General features: G+C 37.6%; 1 protein-coding gene across 2 annotated transcripts in view; it reads left to right on the top strand.

The window, feature by feature from the left end:
* Window positions 1–7,852: 7,852 nt before the first annotated feature.
* Window positions 7,853–19,393, top strand: part of LOC129093018 (adhesion G protein-coupled receptor L3-like) — a 211,525-nt gene continuing 199,984 nt past the window's right edge. For both annotated transcript variants that reach the window (XM_054600880.1, XM_054600882.1), the window contains exons 1-2: window positions 7,853–8,014; window positions 12,420–12,504. The gene's annotated coding sequence lies outside the window, so the exon portion shown is untranslated. The remainder of the gene's footprint in view (window positions 8,015–12,419; window positions 12,505–19,393) is intronic.

Below are 19,393 nucleotides of genomic sequence, written 5' to 3' on the forward strand. Positions count from 1 at the left end.
ATGGTGTCATGGCCATCCGCTCCCATCTTAGGAACGTCACACTCTACATCGGAAGTAGTCGCTTTGTTACAAGCATGACATGACTCAGGGGAGACATTACAAGATTAAAGGAGATTGGTAAGACAATTAAAAGCCCTATATAGAATCTTAGAATAGCTACAGTACAAGTGGCAACAGGATCACCACAGCACTTGTTTGTTTATCTTCATTTCATTTGCTTCATCCAATGTTTAGAACTAAATAAAACGACTTAAGAATAATCTAAGAATCATGAATTAATAGGATGTATTTTTCTTTTTCTGTATATTCTGGTTTCATAAAGGCGTAACTGTTTCAATTATGGTCTTGGGCTTCAGTAGGTTGTCTGTGTAAGAGTGGGTTTATTTGTTTCCTTATGCTATTACAATAATATGGCTGTTATAATTATAGGTGATGCTTTCATGGACCTAAGCACATTGTCCGTTCAATTGTATTGGAGGTTTCTGGTTCATTATCTTAAGCAAGGGCAGAAGTGATTCAGTCTTTAGGTTGCACATATCCTGTTGCTTGCAATGATTCACAGAAGGCCTATAAGGAACTAATTAGCTACATATTAGTTATACAGTGGACTTCAACCCAAAACATTGGCGCTTGAAGGTAACACTTGCCTCCCAAAATAGAGCTTTTACCGTGACCACAAATAGAGCTAATAACGGGTTATCATGATATCGTGCAGCTCTTCTCCAGAAGAATAGGAAATAAGGGTCGAGAAGGTACCCATTTAACGCTTGGTAGTCATAATAAAGCGTTTGCTACAATATAAGTATGTGTATTGCTGGGAAACGCAGTCAGGTTTGCTCGTATTTTGAATAAAGTCGCCAAAGCACTTGGGACAATCCGCTTTTCTCAACTCCTCCTCCTCCTCCTCCTTCCTCCTCTCATCCATGGAGCAAAGCAACAGGCTTCCGACAGGGAGGCGGTAACGAAGTTACATAGTATCGCTAGTTTGAGGTTAAAAAAACAAAACAACAACGCCCATATGGTTACATACAGTACACAGAATATATTTCACACTTGAAAAATAAAAACACTACAAGCCATTTGAACCCCGTCTTTCTTGCAAAACCAAACCCACCGCAACAACACAACAGGCGTCTCATAATATCTCCCTCTCATTGGCGACATTGTGGCGAACAAAGCGACTCTTGCCGAGGCTGAAGTTGGTTGTTTATATTACAAATGTAACATTTCCTCGAGTGAAACATGTCCCAAAAAAAAGATTCACTTACATGAGTGTGGAGCGTTTACTTGTCCTGTCCTATCCTATGCTGTGTTAACGGCGCACTGCCATCGACTGGGGCTTAAAGATGGGGCGTAGTGTAACTGGATCCTCTCTGGACATGTTCACAGAGAGCTGATCCGGGACAGAGGCGCCACTTGCTGGTGGCCCAAGGCCCTGGGATGTTAGGCCTCGAGTGTCCCAGCTATGGTGACACACTTGTGGTCAACTAATAAAATACTGAAGAAAAAAAAAGTTGTTTTAATGTAATTTGCACTGCTGATGAATTGTGACTTATAAGTGTCACTTATGTAGTGCACTGTTTATACACCCTTGAGCAATGTATTAAGGTCTGTATCTTAAATATAGGCCTATTATGAAGGAAGAATAATACAGCTGTCATACTTTCTAGACATACTGGAGTCACACAGGGCAAATAAGTAATAAGAATTCTTTATTGTTTGCCTATTACAAACATAATAACTAATAAAATACTGAAGAAAAAAAAAGTTGTTTTAATGTAATTTGCATTGTTCGCGCTGATGAATTGCATGAAAGTTACCTTGAATGATAACTTTTTAACACGCAGGTTTGAAAGAAAAAATGACAAAAACACTGTGTTTTGTCTAAGGTAACTGAATTAAGGACACTGGGCCTGAGTAACTTATAAGTGTCACTTATGTAGTGCACTGTTTATACACCCTTGAGCAATGTATTAAGGTCTGTATCTTAAATATAGGCCTATTATGAAGGAAGAATAATAACTAATAAAATACTGAAGAAAAAAAAAGTTGTTTTAATGTAATTTGCATTGTTCGCGCTGATGAATTGCATGAAAGTTACCTTGAAGGATAACTTTTTAACACGCAGGTTTGAAAGAAAAAATGACAAAAACACTGTGTTTTGTCTAAGGTAACTGAATTAAGGACACTGGGCCTGAGTGACTTATAAGTGTCACTTATGTAGTGCACTGTTTATACACCCTTGAGCAATGTATTAAGGTCTGTATCTTAAATATAGGCCTATTATGAAGGAAGAATAATAACTAATAAAATACTGAAGAAAAAAAAAGTTGTTTTAATGTAATTTGCACTGTTCGCGCTGATGAATTGCATGAAAGTTACCTTGAAGGATAACTTTTTAACACGCAGGTTTGAAAGAAAAAATGACAAAAACACTGTGTTTTGTCTAAGGTAACTGAATTAAGGACACTGGGCCTGAGTAACTTATAAGTGTCACTTATGTAGTGCACTGTTTATACACCCTTGAGCAATGTATTAAGGTCTGTATCTTAAATATAGGCCTATTATGAAGGAAGAATAATAACTAATAAAATACTGAAGAAAAAAAAAGTTGTTTTAATGTAATTTGCATTGTTCGCGCTGATGAATTGCATGAAAGTTACCTTGAAGGATAACTTTTTAACACGCAGGTTTGAAAGAAAAAATGACAAAAACACTGTGTTTTGTCTAAGGTAACTGAATTAAGGACACTGGGCCTGAGTAACTTATAAGTGTCACTTATGTAGTGCACTGTTTATACACCCTTGAGCAATGTATTAAGGTCTGTATCTTAAATATAGGCCTATTATGAAGGAAGAATAATAACTAATAAAATACTGAAGAAAAAAAAAGTTGTTTTAATGTAATTTGCATTGTTCGCGCTGATGAATTGCATGAAAGTTACCTTGAAGGATAACTTTTTAACACGCAGGTTTGAAAGAAAAAATGACAAAAACACTGTGTTTTGTCTAAGGTAACTGAATTAAGGACACTGGGCCTGAGTAACTTATAAGTGTCACTTATGTAGTGCACTGTTTATACACCCTTGAGCAATGTATTAAGGTCTGTATCTTAAATATAGGCCTATTATGAAGGAAGAATAATACAGCTGTCATACTTTCTAGACATACTGGAGTCACACAGGGCAAATAAGTAAGAAAGCAGATCTGAATTCTTTATTGTTTGCCTATTACAAACATTGCTGCAGGGTATCCATTCTTGGCAGAGTTGACAAACTGGTGTTATGACTCAGACTCAATCAGTGTCTGATTATGACCATGTTTGATGAATCAGAACAATTCGTCAGGCAACATTTGTGTGGTTCACTCTGATAATACTCATTTACACATTTAGTTTATCTATAGACCACATACCAAATACTGTAATACTGTACAAGCAAGATATCATTAATACACCGGTATCGCATATGCAGTTAATGCTGACACCCACACAAGTACATGTAAAAGCTTAATGTATGAGACTAATAGGCATTCAAGTGCAATAAGCAATATATGGTGTGATTTTGATTCCAAGAGAAAAGGAAAGTATTTTTAGGCCCAGAAAGCACCTTGGAAAAGGACACGGCATCCTGATAAAACCAGAATCCTCTGCCTGTGTCCTGTTTACAGGATTATGCACTCCATTTCAGGCGGCAATGCTCCATGCTTATCAAATTTGATATGAGCTGTTACTCGAAATGAAATGTATCAAATGCCCACTGGGATAGAAGCTGTTGCCTGTTAAGTCATGAGTCAGATCCAACAGCACCAAAATAGCAGTGCTCTGATTATATTTGCGTTGTTTTTCCCTTCATTGTAAGAGAAAGAGAAGTACTATATCTCAGGTATTGGTTGGTCAGGTTGAAGCCACCAAGCTCATGAACATGCCCTATGACCCCAAAGAAACTTTTAGTTTTCATGGATCAAGACCCCAGAGGGGAGCAGGAAGGTCACTGTGTAAGAAGTCATTTCGACAAGGGAGAAAGGGATTCAAGCTGCTTTGAGAGAGCTGATACCGACTAAATCCCTTCACCATTTATATCTTTACTTCTGCCTCCCTCTTATCCACCCTAAAACTCCCCTCTTACTCTGACAATAAGCCACTTTTGTGTGGGAGGTCTGACTCAGCCAAACGGAAAGAGAGACAAGAGATTGAAACAAGAAAGAGAGGAGGAAAAAAAAGATCTCAGCTCGGTGCTAGGCAGCCTCAGCATTTTGTATTTTTATGCCTGCCTATCACGAGCCCTCAGCAATAGTCATTGTTTGAGACTGCGTAGTGACACCAAATCTGGGGTAACTGGATGCAAATCTTCATTGTTTTTTTTTCAGTAGTCTTTTTTTGCCCATACTTAGGGCTTGGTTTTCATTTAATTTGTTCATTTCATTAACCTTTTTAAATTGACCAATTCAGCCTAGTTAAAGCGGCAGCCGAATAGGTCAATTGGTGTATTTTGTGTCAAAGAATACACCAATTTACCTGATATGTGGCGGCCAGTGTGAGATGTTGTCCATGACTACAGGTGTAACTAATAACATTAACAAAGCCACTGCCCCGGTTAGAAAAAGTATAGCACACCCAAACGGCAAGCTGTCATGATAAACGCTATTAGAAACACCTGTGTTTGACAGGCTCAAAATGAATGGTTTAAAGATAGCTGACATACAGTTCTTTGTGCCAGTCATATTCGCATGGCTTAGCTCACACTGCTTGATAGCAATTTAGCGTGCTGACTAATAGTGGAAGTGATTAATCAAGGTCACAATGATTTAGCAATAACATGACAACCACGTCTATAAATGGAACTGACATCACTTCTTGAAAACAACACATTTTATTTAGAGGAACTCACTTTTCACATATCATACTATATTGGATACCAGTTGGGTATATGAAGTAACGTGGTGTAATAAAGACATGCCCTGAAGGAATCACAAATTCAATGATTTGGGCCATATTGGCAGAGTGAAAGCTGGCATTGTCTGCTTGCCTTGATTTATTGCCAATAAATCCATCAACATTCAAATAGGCTTTAGATGTGTAACATCCAAAAATATGTAAAAGGGTCCACAGAAAGAATCCAACATCATGATTAGTAGTTTTCATACAATAGGACTAGAAAGAGAATGATATATAAATATATAATATAAATTGTATATCACTGCGTCTGCAGCTGGGGGCTACGTGTTGGGTCAAGAGTACTAAGTGGCATACACCATGATAGACCAAATAAAGGTTTAGGGGATTCAAGAGTTTGTAAACTAGAAGATTTATCTTTATGTTGATCATGTAGGGCATTCTAGCTTGGGGTCTGGTCTTTGGGGTCACAGGATTGAAAATTAAAAGTTTGGCCTGACAGTGTTGTAGAGCAGGGGTCTCATGGGTCATAACTAATCAATATGTCTGTTCCTCTTGGGAATTTGAATGTGCGGATGAAATTTAATGCCAATCTAGCGTAGACTTTCAGGGATTTAAGACCTTTAAGGGACTATGATGGCCACATAAAGTTTGACATTGAGGGTTGTGTGAAAAGATCAAAGGTCATCAAAATCAATCCTGCTCTGCCGCTTCAGAGCATGGATGTACACACCAAATGTCATGCCAATTCAAACATGAAAATCAAATCCATTGTACACATTCTGCAATAACTGCTGGAGTGTAACCTTTTTTTCTCGATTTAGCCCTGATGCAGAACTAAATTCTCCAATACATACTAAGAGTATGCAAGCTGGGTTTGCTGGACAAAGGTCCATGATAGCAAATGGAAAGTTAAAGAGCCCTATATTCAATGGAAGATGTTTCCATTCCTCAAGACCAATTAACATGATAGAAGAAGCATTGATGATTGAAAGCGAGTGGGGAAAAAAAACAAAATTTGTCTCATAAATGCATTTAAGACTCCAATCTGTGATAAATAGGAGAGTGGTGTGAGTAAATGTGATTGGGGTCCACTCATTCTTTAAATGTAAGTGTTGTCATTGTTGAGGGAAGAAACTTTTTATGCCTTGTATTCATTATATAGTAATTTAGAACTTTGTGATTACATTCGACTCACATATCCATCACATCTGTTTTTGTCAAAGATAAATTGCAAGCCAGACTTTGAAAAACGCCGTGGGTCATTTAACTTCACTTACGTCAGTTTTGAAGGCACATTCTGTTTCCACAAAGACTTTTCTAACCGTCTGCAACAAAATATATTCAGTGAGCTGCAAATTACAACAAGAAGGATGTGAAACCTGTTTCCCAAATTTCTTTTCATCGGCCGAACACAGATGGTGGCTGGAAATGGCATGAGCCAAATTTGAAAGTTTTATTATCATTAATCTATATTTACACAGTGAGTAATATATACAAGCAGGAAGCACCTGCCAGTAGTACCATATGAATTTGCCACATGGATAAATGGGGATTTATGAGGAGACTTGAGCTATCTTTAACCAGAGTTCCCCAGATCTACAAGAATAACATGAATCTCAAAACAAATTGCATGTATTCAATTCCCTGTAATTGTGAGAGGAAATAGGATGTGAAAACCCATTAAAATGACGGACAACAGGATAGTTCACACCATTGCTTCTGATGGAGCTCTTGTGCTCACTAATCCTTTGTTTCTGCCTTTGTCTTACCTAGAGGTTGTCCAATTGGAATTTTAGGATCCTTAAAGTGCTGGGCTAATGCTGGATCAGATGCCAAAATGTGCAAGTGTTTTAGACATATAGACCGGATGGGCAAGGTGATGCAGGGAGTAACTCTTTTTTAACACTTTTTTGTGAAAGATCAGAGCGGGATTTAGAAAACTTCAACTTTCAAATGGCTTCCAATTGTGCCTCACGCTACTAAATTCAGTACTTCAAAACTACAATTCCCAAGAGGTGGAGCTTCTACCACCAGGGTGTGCACAGGTGTGTTGCATACTGCCTTAAAGCCAAAAAAGTGGAACAATGAAATTATAAGAGTAATTGTTAAGAAAGCTTTTTTTTTTGTTGCCAAAGTTACAGCAGTGGAATGGGACTTTTTCTAATTCCTGCATCTGTTTCATTTAAACTTGTTTTTGGACATTTTCACACCAAACTTTAAAGACGAAGTGTCAGAGAGTCGTGGGTGCTTGTCATGGTGATAAATAATGTAGTGTTGTGTGTGGAAATGCTTTTTAATTGCAGAGGAAGTGGCTGCCATGCTGTATGTGTGACAAGGTGGGGAAAAAAGTATCTTGCTAAGAATCTCTGCCAAAACGGCCTGCTTGTTGGCTGATCTTCCATATTCTGATACGCATGACCACCAGCATTTAGACAATAAATGAATGCGATGGTGTTATTGTTGAAACAGATAAAAATATGTATTTCCCTAAATATAGGCTACTATTCGATCAGCTTTTATCATAACTGTTTTTTGGTTGTTTTTTTTTCTCATCATCACCACCATATAATACATTTAGGGAGAAACAGACATATCAGAGTAATTGTAAGGGCTTTAACATTTTGATCACAATTAAGAGACAAATGTTCTGAATTCAAAGCACCTGCACCATGTTAACTTAATGTCTGTGCATGGCCACCAGGGGTGATGAGATACATTTACTACATGTACTCAGGTAACAGTACATTTTTCTTTGTTAGGGAAGTATTTTTGCAGCTTATACTTTTACTTTTTGGGGAGAATAATCATTACTTTAACTCTAAGTAACTAATTTGGATGCAGTCCTCTCTCAACTTCATTTTTATTTATTATTTTATGCATACAGGATTCGTTGAGAGGCAGGTGGTCAGCTGGTCCCAGGTCTGCTGGCGCTGTGTCATCCTACCGCAGCCACGCCTCCACATGAATCTGTTGGAAGCAGCATGGCTGAAGCTGCAGCTGGAGAGACGTTCACGGTCTGGCTGTCGAACTAGAATCTCTGCAGAAGGATTAACAGAGAACGCTGGTCTGAAGTCAGTACATCTGAGAACTGCGCTGACAGTGAGCTGACACGAGAACAGTAAGTGCATCTGTTGTGTTAATGCTTATAATTTCAATACACCCACAGTATATATGTTTCATAAGTACTACTACTCCTGCACATTTTCAGAAAAAGATAAGTCACTGATTTAGCCTCCTCTCTCATCCTATTGTCTTCATGTGACTGGAGATCTGGGTGTGATATGGAGCTGTTTGTGATTGGAAATGGGACATAGGAGAACTATAATGGAATGATCAAAGTTTAGGGACACTAACATGTTGAAACTATTTTGTATTTGCATTTACTTTCTGACAAAACAGACACTGTCTATTGTGTACATGCACTCGATTTGCAGATGTATTTGCCAAGTTCTTTTCTTATTTCTTTCTTATTGCTTATTTATAATACTTGTTTTTTTATTTCATTTTTTATATTTATCTTGTCTTTCTTTTACTATGTCTCTTGTGTGCACTTTTACTCTATGCTGCTGTAAGCCTGCAAATTTCCCCGCTGCGGGACTAATAAAGGATTATCTTATCTTATCTTATCTTAATATAATATAGGAGACAACATACAAAGAATTGGATCTTTACTTATTGGTCTGCTTAATTGAGTATACTAATAATTTAATATTTTGGGATCACACTTGCGAGATACTGGGAATATTGTGTGGGACTCTGATGGCAACTAAGGTCAGTGGACTAAAACCAGCTTGTTAAAAAATTCAGGACACACTGTATAATATAAGTGGCCTTTTTCACAGAACACATTTTGACTTGTCACAGTAGAAAAAGCACAGGTGTAAATAATGGAATTATTGATGGCTCTGTTCAATTTAGCTGCTTTGATTTCAGGGCCCTGTTACAATGGGTGTTGGCCCGCTGCCACTCTCAAGGGAACACCTGAATGGAACAGAGCCATCATTAGTGTAATTAGTAACACCTGTGCTTTACCTACTATGACATACTATAACTACACAGGGGCAGCAGCACATATTTTAAATGCAACATTGACATACTATTAGTTTATAAAGTTTATAGCAAACAGTTGCCTAGTTACACATCCAGCAGACGAGGAGAAACATTAGTTTCTGCTCACCTTCATGCAAGTCCAATATTCATCCCCCTTTCAAGTCTGTTCTCCTGTGGAAAAATATCTGTCCATTTCACTGCCAAATTCTCCAGTATGCTAACGCTAATTGCTAAATGTGTCTGATTTTTAGTCCTGGGAAGGAGAACGTTAGCTTACAGTCAATTTTTTGACTTTTAAACAGTTGGCTTCTGTTGCTGGCATTCCTGCATAAGCACAGAACGTTGCCAATAAAGTAATAAATTAAAGTTGCTAATGCATGTTTATCGAAGAGGCTTAGCTTTGTTCAGTTACAGCTGACATTATTAAAAAAAAAGAACTAAATCTAGTGTAAGTTATAGTTCGAGTCCTTCAGCATTCAGGAAATGCACCTAGTCATTTTTTTTTTTTATCCTAGAGTTTATGAAAAGATTGATACCTTTTTTGTATTTGGTTGTTGAATATGTTAGCTGGAGCTTAGAGACAATTATAATAGCTAAGTAAACATTATCATAAAGGCTGGAAGCTGGGGGAACAGCTAGCCTGGCTCTCTCTATGGTTACAAAAATATATACACATATTTCATTTCTTTTAATTTGTACACACAGTCATGTAAAATGTCACTTTCTGGTTTTAGGAGAAATTATGTGCTGTAATGGTAACATATGTTACTGTTTCCATCTGCTCAATACTCCTATGCAGTGTCTCTGCTGGTTCCCTGGCACCCTTACTGTAACAAGACATGGCACTGGATTGGTATTTTTACATTTTTGTTTGTACACAGATGAGATACACTGTGTTAATTAGTGAGCTTTCGAGGAGCTGTTAGGCATATTTTTCAACTCTGGAGAGAACCATGTTAGCTGTTTCTCCTGCCTCCGGTCTTTAAGCTGAACTAAGCTAATTTCCCCCCACTCTCCCCTCCTTAAGTAAAGTTAAATCACAGACCCGGGAGTTATATTGATCATGTCATTTAACTCAGTTAGATAGTGAATGAGAGCATTTCCCAAAATGTAGGATTAATTCCTTTCATAATGACAGTCAAAGCAATTAGCCAAAACATTAGTCTCATGGAATGAATTGACCAATTTTGCATCCCAAAAATGTACTTTTCTATACATCAAGCTCTCTAAAGGTAATGAATGTATATTACATCCGTATAGTTAACTGATAATTGAAAATTGAAAGTGTGTAGTAGTCTTTGTATCGGCCAAAATCAATTTTGGTAACATGTAAAAATCTCAGGAACAGCACCCCTTAAAATGCTTTCCAGTGATCTGATTTATAGCGAAATATATGGAAGCACATCCCACCAATGAGAACTCTGAAACAGGAGAAGTAGAAAGGACGTGTATCATTTTTTGTGTCTGTTTGAATAGCTGTAGATTTGATCTCTACTCTCCCAAACATATCTACACCTTTAAATAACATGAAGGGCTCTAGTAGCATCGATAAGATGAGCTGAACTTTTGGAAAAAAACTTGTTTCAGTGCAACTTGCAGACTGTTCTGAAACACTGCAATGTGGGTCGATGAAGACCCTTTTTAGCACAAAGTTCCAGTGTTTGCCTTTGTGGTGACTCTATGTGCTGCTGTTTTTTGTTGTTGGGATTTTTCATTCAGGTGGGGGTTTTAACACAGAAAAGGTCAAGCTCAAATATCAAGGGACACAGATACAATGTAGGTGTATATGTAATTAATAGAACTTCTTCTTCATATTTGTCTTCATATTAACAAGAAAAACAACTATTTCAAACTTCTGCTGGATAACCCGAATCAAATGTTGTTGACGTGGCATTCATATTATTTTTTTAACGATTGTGATGGGGTATTATTGACAGCAACTAAGACACAGATCACAAAGCTTCAGAAACAGTGCACACCCAAGTTTAAAGAAAGTTAAATAATAAGCACACCAGAAACTTTAAAACACATCCAACAAAAGTGAGTCTATTATTTCCTGTTTTACCACACACACACACACACACACACACACACACACACACACACACACACACACACACACACACACACACACACACACACACACACACACACACACAACCTTTGCCTACAGTAGGTGTGTGTTTCTGGACCATCTCCAACACACTCACTGCAGACACACAGGCGCGCTCTAGCTTGAGGAGAGGGAGTCATCGATCCAGCTTTTAATTTCACCACATTGAATACACTCGTTTTTTTTTTGTTTGTGTCAAAATCACTAAACTACTATTCATTAGGACACAAATTAATCTGAAGTGGATGGCAGCCAATATTCTGATTGGGAAATTGTTGTCGTTGATTAAATTATAAAAAGAAAAATTCTATTAGGGCCGTCTCCAATATGTCTTAGTCATCATATGAATGAGATTTAAAAGACAAACTTTTACCTTGATCAAAAAAGAGGCTAATACATACATGGACTCCCACACACCGGCACACAGAAATACAATCAATCACGACCAGTTGGACTGCACTATGTTAACTGATTCGTGACAGCTAGACCATCTTCACCCATTCCGGTTTTGAGCCATTTGAGTAAGTTGTAAGTCAACTGATTCTAAAATCTACAAAATTTAGAAAATAGTTTTTTGCTGTATTTCTCTCCCGAATGTGGGGCATTTAATTGACCTTGTTGTTTAAGCTTTTTGCAATACAATGGAATATTCCCTTGTTGAAGAATTAAGGCCACAGTGGGTGAAAGAAACGTAGGTGTTGCTTGGTGCAGTTTATCTCAGCTGATGTAATGATGGATGTAGGCGGGCACGTCGTGCCCACTGACTGTGGGATGTCATGCGTGCATGCACTGAAGTCAACTATTTAACAAGTTAAGAAACATCTACAAAATAGATTTAATAATGCAGGATAGGCTGTGTAAGGAGATGCCTAATTGTACCACATTTTGTTATAAAAACTAATTTGTTTTCACCATAACAAAGTAAAAATAATTCTCACAAGTATATGATGAGAGATGGGTCGCTGAAGTCATTTTTCCTCTTTATACTGGCCATAAAGCAATTTCTCAGTTTCACCAACTACATTGAAAGAAATTTAGAACAAAGCACACTCTCAGATCTGTGGAAAAAATATAAATTGGCCATCTGGATTAACCAAATCAACAAAGTCTGGATCTTTGTCCTGGAAGTTGTGTATATAGATTTATTATTACTTATTTGTTCTGGAAATGTAGTTAACTAGATATATCCTTTTGCCATGGTTCAGGAAGGAAACACAGAGTGAATTTTGCATGATAAAGACACCCACTCAGTTTGGCTAGCTAAGACTGCTGAAGCTTCATATTAGCTTTGGCTGAACTTCAGAATGCACTTTTATATGAAATGATGACTGTGGAATTTGTCCCCCTTTTCTTACTGTAGATGCGGCACTAGAGGGATCTCAACACAGCCAGGATGCGGAGAAGTATTCGGCAAAGGGACCCTTTTAATTCTGAAAAAACAAATGGTGAGTACTGATAAAGATAGAACGAAAGTCTGAACCTGTCCTCTCTGATGGGAAAGCCTCGATTTACCTGTGTCAATGTAACAACATTCACAACTTGGTAAAACCTTCCTTTTATCATATTAGTCATTTATACTTCATTGTACAAAAAAAAAGAAAGAAAAGGCTATCCTTATAAGTGAAAATACAGCATTGTTATTTGTTCAAATGCCTAAAACAGCATATGTGTAGGCTTACCTGACAAGAATTTCTAGTGGCAGTGTGAATTATTGTCTTGTCTAAGTAGTGAAGTTGATGCTGTTAGTAACAGAACCTCTTAGACAGGGGATCAAAGTGGACAGCTGTGACTTGAGCAGTGAGATTGTTGTTCAGTTGTGGCAAGTGAGTACTTTACCATGACCTGGATATGTCTTTTGTTAGCCTTAACAAAGTAAGTCTACTCTTCATCATGGCCAAGATTGTTTAGTACAATAGTCTTGTATCGAGCATTTCTTTCCTTTTTTGTCCTTTCAGTCTTAATATCACACTTTTTTAAGCCAAGTGCAAATCCACACAGTTCCCCACAAACGGCTGAAGAAGAATGTCTAGTTGTCTAAGCACTTTAAGCACTGCTGCATATGTAAGTGTCAGCACTGTGGAGATGATAATTCCTGGGCTTGCTAGCATGGATAAACAGGGAAAATGGCTTCTACATTATTGGATACATTTTGCACAACAACTGTCCCCATAAGCCTTAATTTTCCTGAACAGCTTTATATTTGGCAGGAGTTTCTTACAACAGCATGGTGAGTAGCTGTACAGAGGTTTTATGGTGCTGTGTATCACTTTATGGTGTTCAATTATGACTGTGTCTCAGGTGCTTAACTCTCTGTATTTAGTAAATCCATTGTTGGCAGCTGGAAATTTAGCATTAGCATGTTACACACACAATTATACCTATTTCCAAGAACTGAAATGTTGTTTACAAGGAAATAGACATTGAGATGTGTTTGTCGCTTATACAAATGACTTGGCTTGTTGTATTCCCCCCTTTCCTTCTGCACTATTTTATTCATTAACATTTAATAGTGTTTAGCTTGTGGCAGACTTAAATACAATATAAAAAATAGAACAACCATTTTTAGTACAAACATTTTAAATATTAAAATATATAAATATATAAAACATATATCATTTTTTTTTGCTTTTTGTTCTGTTTCACAAACAGTAAGTCTGTGAAATCAAATACATTCTACTTTGACTTTTTGAATACAACATACAGTATTTAATGTTCCAGTATGCATCTTTAAGGGTTGATTTTTTTTTTTTTTTTAAACCTGGTAAGACCTAAGCACTCACCAGTTCCCCCATATTTGTATTAGTGCACTAGCTTTGATCAATAATATCTGTCAGAGAATCTGAACCGCTCTCACAACTGATGCAACAGTCTGCTATATAGACTGATTATACTGAGATGCAGTAGCTAGTTGCTAACTTTGCCTCTCGGCCGGTCAGTGCTAGGTTGCTTGAGTACTTTCCACTAAAAACACTTCACAAAAAGACATGCTGATCGACTATGAACCAAAAAGTGGTAGTGCAAGCAGTCACGTGATTAACTCTTAATATAAAGTATTGATTATAGCAGCTTTAGAGGTGTAAATCTGCCCATGGTCCAACTTAAGGACAACATTTTATTGATCTGTTCCTTGAGTAAGGGTTGATGTAATGAAATAGATTTAAAGCCTCTGCTTTTCTGTTTATACTATGAATTTCAATAATGATGTTTGTATCATAATGAGTGTTGTGTGGGTGTTGAATTTGATTTAGTTAAAACACTTCACCTCCGAATTTGAACCCATTCTAATTTTGCAGTTTAGAAGAGGCATATGGAAATTTATATATTTTTTTTATTCCTGGAAGGATACTTTATTTGAATTGAAAGCTCATTATCTGACAGCAGTAATATTATCTCTGTCTTGAGGACAGTCAGTTTGGAAGGATGAGTAAATCTCTTCCAGCATGAAGTACGGAACAAATCCTTGTGCGGATCCACTTTCTGTAAATGGTAGATGGTAGATAGCAGATGGTAATTATAGAATAAAATGTATTTTTTTATTGCTGCTAATGGACACATTTTATGGGCATAAAAACTGACATCTTTGATTTCTCACAGTGACAATATCCATTGCCATTAAACTGTTGTCTGATCTTTTTTTACTTTGTTTTACTGACAAGTATTGAGTAGTAATACCATTTATTCTTCATTCATTCCTTTTTAAATTTTCAGAAAAAGGATTCACAATACTCATGCAGTTCAGGGATTACTTTTTTTTTCTGCAGTAAAAAAAAGATCTAGTCGGGTCTAACTTGCCCTCATTTACATGTTTTTGAAATGCTTTTCCATTTTAATGGATGACGCCCAAACCTTTGTAGCGTGTTATCCTTCAGAGTGTGTTATTCAGAAGACAAAAAGGAACCGATCCAAATCAGACTAGTATCCTACTAGTCTGTTGGCATCTGCATCGTGGTACTGCTAATCGTGGTACTGCTAATCGTGGTACTGCTAATAGGGAGTCATTTTTTTGTAGTTCTTGTATGTTTGATGAAGTCTAGATGGCAGCAGTATATTAATGTTTCACTTTGAACCTGGTTTATGCAAGTGTAATGGCAGGCAGCTTTGGTCAGTGCTCTACCTGGAGAAATCCATTTGCATCGGGGGCGCATGGAAAGCAGTGCTAGGGAGAGATAACACTGAATCTCTTCAAACGCAGGCAGCCGGTTATTTTTCATCGGGGCGTTCAGGAGTTCAAGGTTTTTCCGTTTTTTCTGAGACAGGAATCAAGTGGGGAATGCGCCTTACCAGGTCTGTGTTCGCATTGGGCTCATTAGCGGAGCACTGGGTGAATGATTGGATGATTACTTGTTATTGTTTGATTGTAATTAGGATTATTAAAGTGATTAATTGGCTATCGGATGATTGAGAGGTTGGATGCTGGCTGCCTCCAGCTGGAGATGTGCAGCTGCTGCTGCAGTGTTCAAAGGTCATCAGAAACATTTACTTCTTAAACTGAATTTTAACATATAGAGTAGATATGAACTGCTGGAATTATAGCGGTGGCAGAACAAGGCCGTGGAGCTTCAACCTTCCTCTTGAATAACAGGTTTCCAGCAAGAAGCCATGAACCATAAACTCTTCTTTTGAGGACAAATTGTATCAACAAAATACCTGCACACATACATACATTTTTTTTATTTTTTTTACACCTGAAAACATTTATTATCAAGCATTGTAGCATTGTTGCCCGTTTGCCACACCTAATACACAGTGTTTGGCATGGTCAGTCATCAACCAGTCTACCCTTTTTCTTTCATATTGAACTGTTGATGGGCAGTTCTTATTCTAGTTGCATTTTCAAGAGGCATCGAATCTTCTGAGAGGGAGGCAGCAGACTTCGCATAAATATTGAATCCACAGGCGCACAGACGGAATGTAATATATATATATATATATATATATATATATATATATATATATATATAAACACTGGATAACATGCTCCAATCCAAAGCCTTACTTACATCCAATATATATATATATATATATATATATATATATATATATATATATATATATATATATCATATATAATATATCCTATATATACATCCAATATATATATATAGATAGATAGATAGATAGATAGACTAGGATGTAATAAGGCTTTGGTTTGGAATGTTATCCAAAGTTTACTTATATCCTATATATATAGATAGATAGATAGATAGATAGATAGATAGATAGATAGATATGGATAGATAGATAGATAGATGATAAGATAGGATGTAAGTAAGGCTTTGGTTTGGAGCATGTTATCCAGTGTTTGCTATATATATATATATATATATATATATGGATATATATAGATAGATATATAGATATCCAGATAGATAGATAGATAGATAGATAGATAGATAGATGTGTAAGTAAGGCTTTGGTTTGGAGCATGTTATCCAGTAGTTTGCTATATATATATATATATATATATATAGATAGATAGATAGATAGATAGGATGTAAGTAAGGCTTTGGTTGGAGCATGTTATCCAGTGTTTGCTGCTAGGTGGAGCCCGAGTACACGGCGAGAGCGGCAGTCCACATCCTCGTCTTCCTCTCTCCCTCGCTGTCTCCTCGCTGGCTCTCCCCCTCCTCGCTGGCTCTCCCCTCCTCGCTGGCTCTCTCCACACACAACCGCTGGCAGCCAGTGCGCACAATTGGTTTGTCATAGTCTCAGAAGCTCATCTTTTTGGACCCAAACAACTTACACTCTTTTTTTTTTTCCTTTCCTTCCTTCCTCCCCCCACCCTCTCTATTTTCCTCAAAATACCCCCCACCCCTCTCTCACATTCTTTGGTGGGGACTCTTTAATGCGTGTGTGCGCTAGTGCTGAGGGCTGCTGGCGTTTCGCCTTCCAGCTTTATTGGGACGTGATGTAGCCCCCCGCACAGAAGGACGCACTGTGCCATAAAGGGATGTAAAGGGACAGTGTGCCGTGGATACAACAGGAGGAAGAAGAAGAAGAAGCTGCTGCTGCTTCATCACCAGGACGTCACTCGGGATTCTGGACGCGCAGCAGATTGGACCGAGGATACTGAACGGAGCGACTCTAGAGGCAACTATTTGGATTCGTTGTTCTCTCTCCTCGACAGCCTTCCATCATATATCCTCACACACACAGTGCGTACAAGGACGATACCAGACGCCTGAAAGACAGTTGAGAGAGAAAAATGATCGCTCATAATTGAATGGAAGGACGTGAGCTGTCCCCTCTTTCACCAGTTATTTCTATATCTGTGGTAAGTGTGACAAATGCATGTCCATGTCCATGTTTATTTTTTATTTTTTGTTGTTGTTTGTTTGGTATATGCGCACATATACAATCATCTGCAGACTCAATACTAATAATAATAATAATAATGCTAATAATAATGGCCATGAATGAATCCCTGCAGCAGTGTGTTGCTGTGCTCCGTAATGTCAATGTCTTGGCATGCACTCCACTCTTAATTACTTTAACTGGGGCTATCGATGCGTTCAGGTGTAATCAGCGCAACATATTGATGGCCAATATGAAAAAAAAATCAAAAAAATTCAATTTCCTGTCGGACTAATTAATGCGTTCTGTCAGACTGTGGGATACAGATCAGAGGTATCCGGAGAATTGTTGCATAGTGAAAGGGTCTTTTGAGTCCTTCACATGGTGCTTAAAACAATCTGAAATTGGCTTTGCAAAAGAACTTCCATGTTTGATGCATACCCATGAGTGAAGTTTTTTTGCATCATGAAGCCATGCTGTTTTGAATTGTGTTACAGCATTTCCTTTTTTTTTTTGCTCTTTGAATTCAATATGTAGCTCTTAAATGCATGGGGCTGAGGCCGAGGCAGGAGCTGACTGTAAAAGCACAACATGTATGTCTTTAGGAAAATCAAGTGGCGTACCAATGCAGGCCCTGTGCTTTCTGTTGCAGTTTGTTGTTCAAAATGGACTGAGGTGAGAGGATATATGCAGGCGATTATTTGCTAAGAATAAAATAGGCAAGGGATTTGGAATGTAGTTACAGACTATGTAGAATTTCCACATAATATATAATCCTATCTATCTATCTATCTATCTATCTATCTATCTATCTATCTATCTATCTATCTATCTATATACACTTTTAAAAAGTATTACTATTGTTTTTTTTTAATACTACACAACAAATGTCATTATTTAATGGAGACTGTGAAAAGAGGGAACAGTGAACGGATGCCCCTGCAGAGGAAGACTTGCTGCCCTGTGTCTGATAGAAGTGCAGGGTTGTACCGCATGCTTTGATGTGAGGGCAGCATACTGTCTTTCAACATCAAAATCAAAGAGGAAAAGGTAACTAAGCCTATCACTTGGAATCAGAGCGGAAGTTTTTCCTCATCTCTGCAATATGATGCCTTTCATTTCCAAATCAATGATTGGAAAATTGTTCCATCTTTGAATTTTAGCCTAAATAACACTGGTAACTTGGAAGCGTATCTGTCAGTTGTTTCGGCCAGGGTTTGGCTTTTTGTGAATTAGATGTTTGACTTAACTTCCTTGATGTATTTTTCCTCCTATTTCAGAATATCATTAACATTATTGCTGGTTATATCCTTATTTCACAATTACATTCATTATGTCCTGGACTGCAGCACCATCTGTCATATAATCTGCATTGGTAGAAGGGCCCTCAAGCAGATGACACACACACACACACACACACACACACACACACACACACACACACACACACACACACACACACACACACACACACACACACAGTTTCCTCTACCAACAGTAAAAACCTTGACTTCCTCCACCAGGGGAAACTCAAGGGGACATTCAATGCTTTCTGACTAAATGGTTATGTAAACCTACACACTTTGTTTTCTGTGTCTCATCCATTTTGATTCAGCTGAATGCTGCGCCTTGTGGAATACAATCTAGGTTGTATTTAATATAACATCAGTTGAACTTAGCATCTGGTGTGATGCCTGATGGGACGGCACTGTGTGGAAATAGAATAATTGTTCCCTTGCCTTACGTAATGCTGTAGTTATGTTGCAGTCCATTGTAAGGACACGGTGGTCTGAATATGAGACACTGTGCTATGTATTGATTTAATTGGTTATTTCGGGTAAAGGAAGTGCTAGAAATACAAATGAAAACTGGAAGGGTACACACTGATCCAGTATATTTGAGTGTTTCCGCTATACCTTTTATGCCATGCAATGCGGTTAAATGTTTCTCTCTTCACCTGAAACTGAAAGTATATATATTTTTTCATTCACAGAAATGGTTAGAACCCTTAACCTTCAAAAAACACCTAACTGTATGAAT

The sequence above is a fragment of the Anoplopoma fimbria genome, chromosome 7, assembly GCF_027596085.1.
Source record: "Anoplopoma fimbria isolate UVic2021 breed Golden Eagle Sablefish chromosome 7, Afim_UVic_2022, whole genome shotgun sequence".
Taxonomy (NCBI): domain Eukaryota; kingdom Metazoa; phylum Chordata; class Actinopteri; order Perciformes; family Anoplopomatidae; genus Anoplopoma; species Anoplopoma fimbria.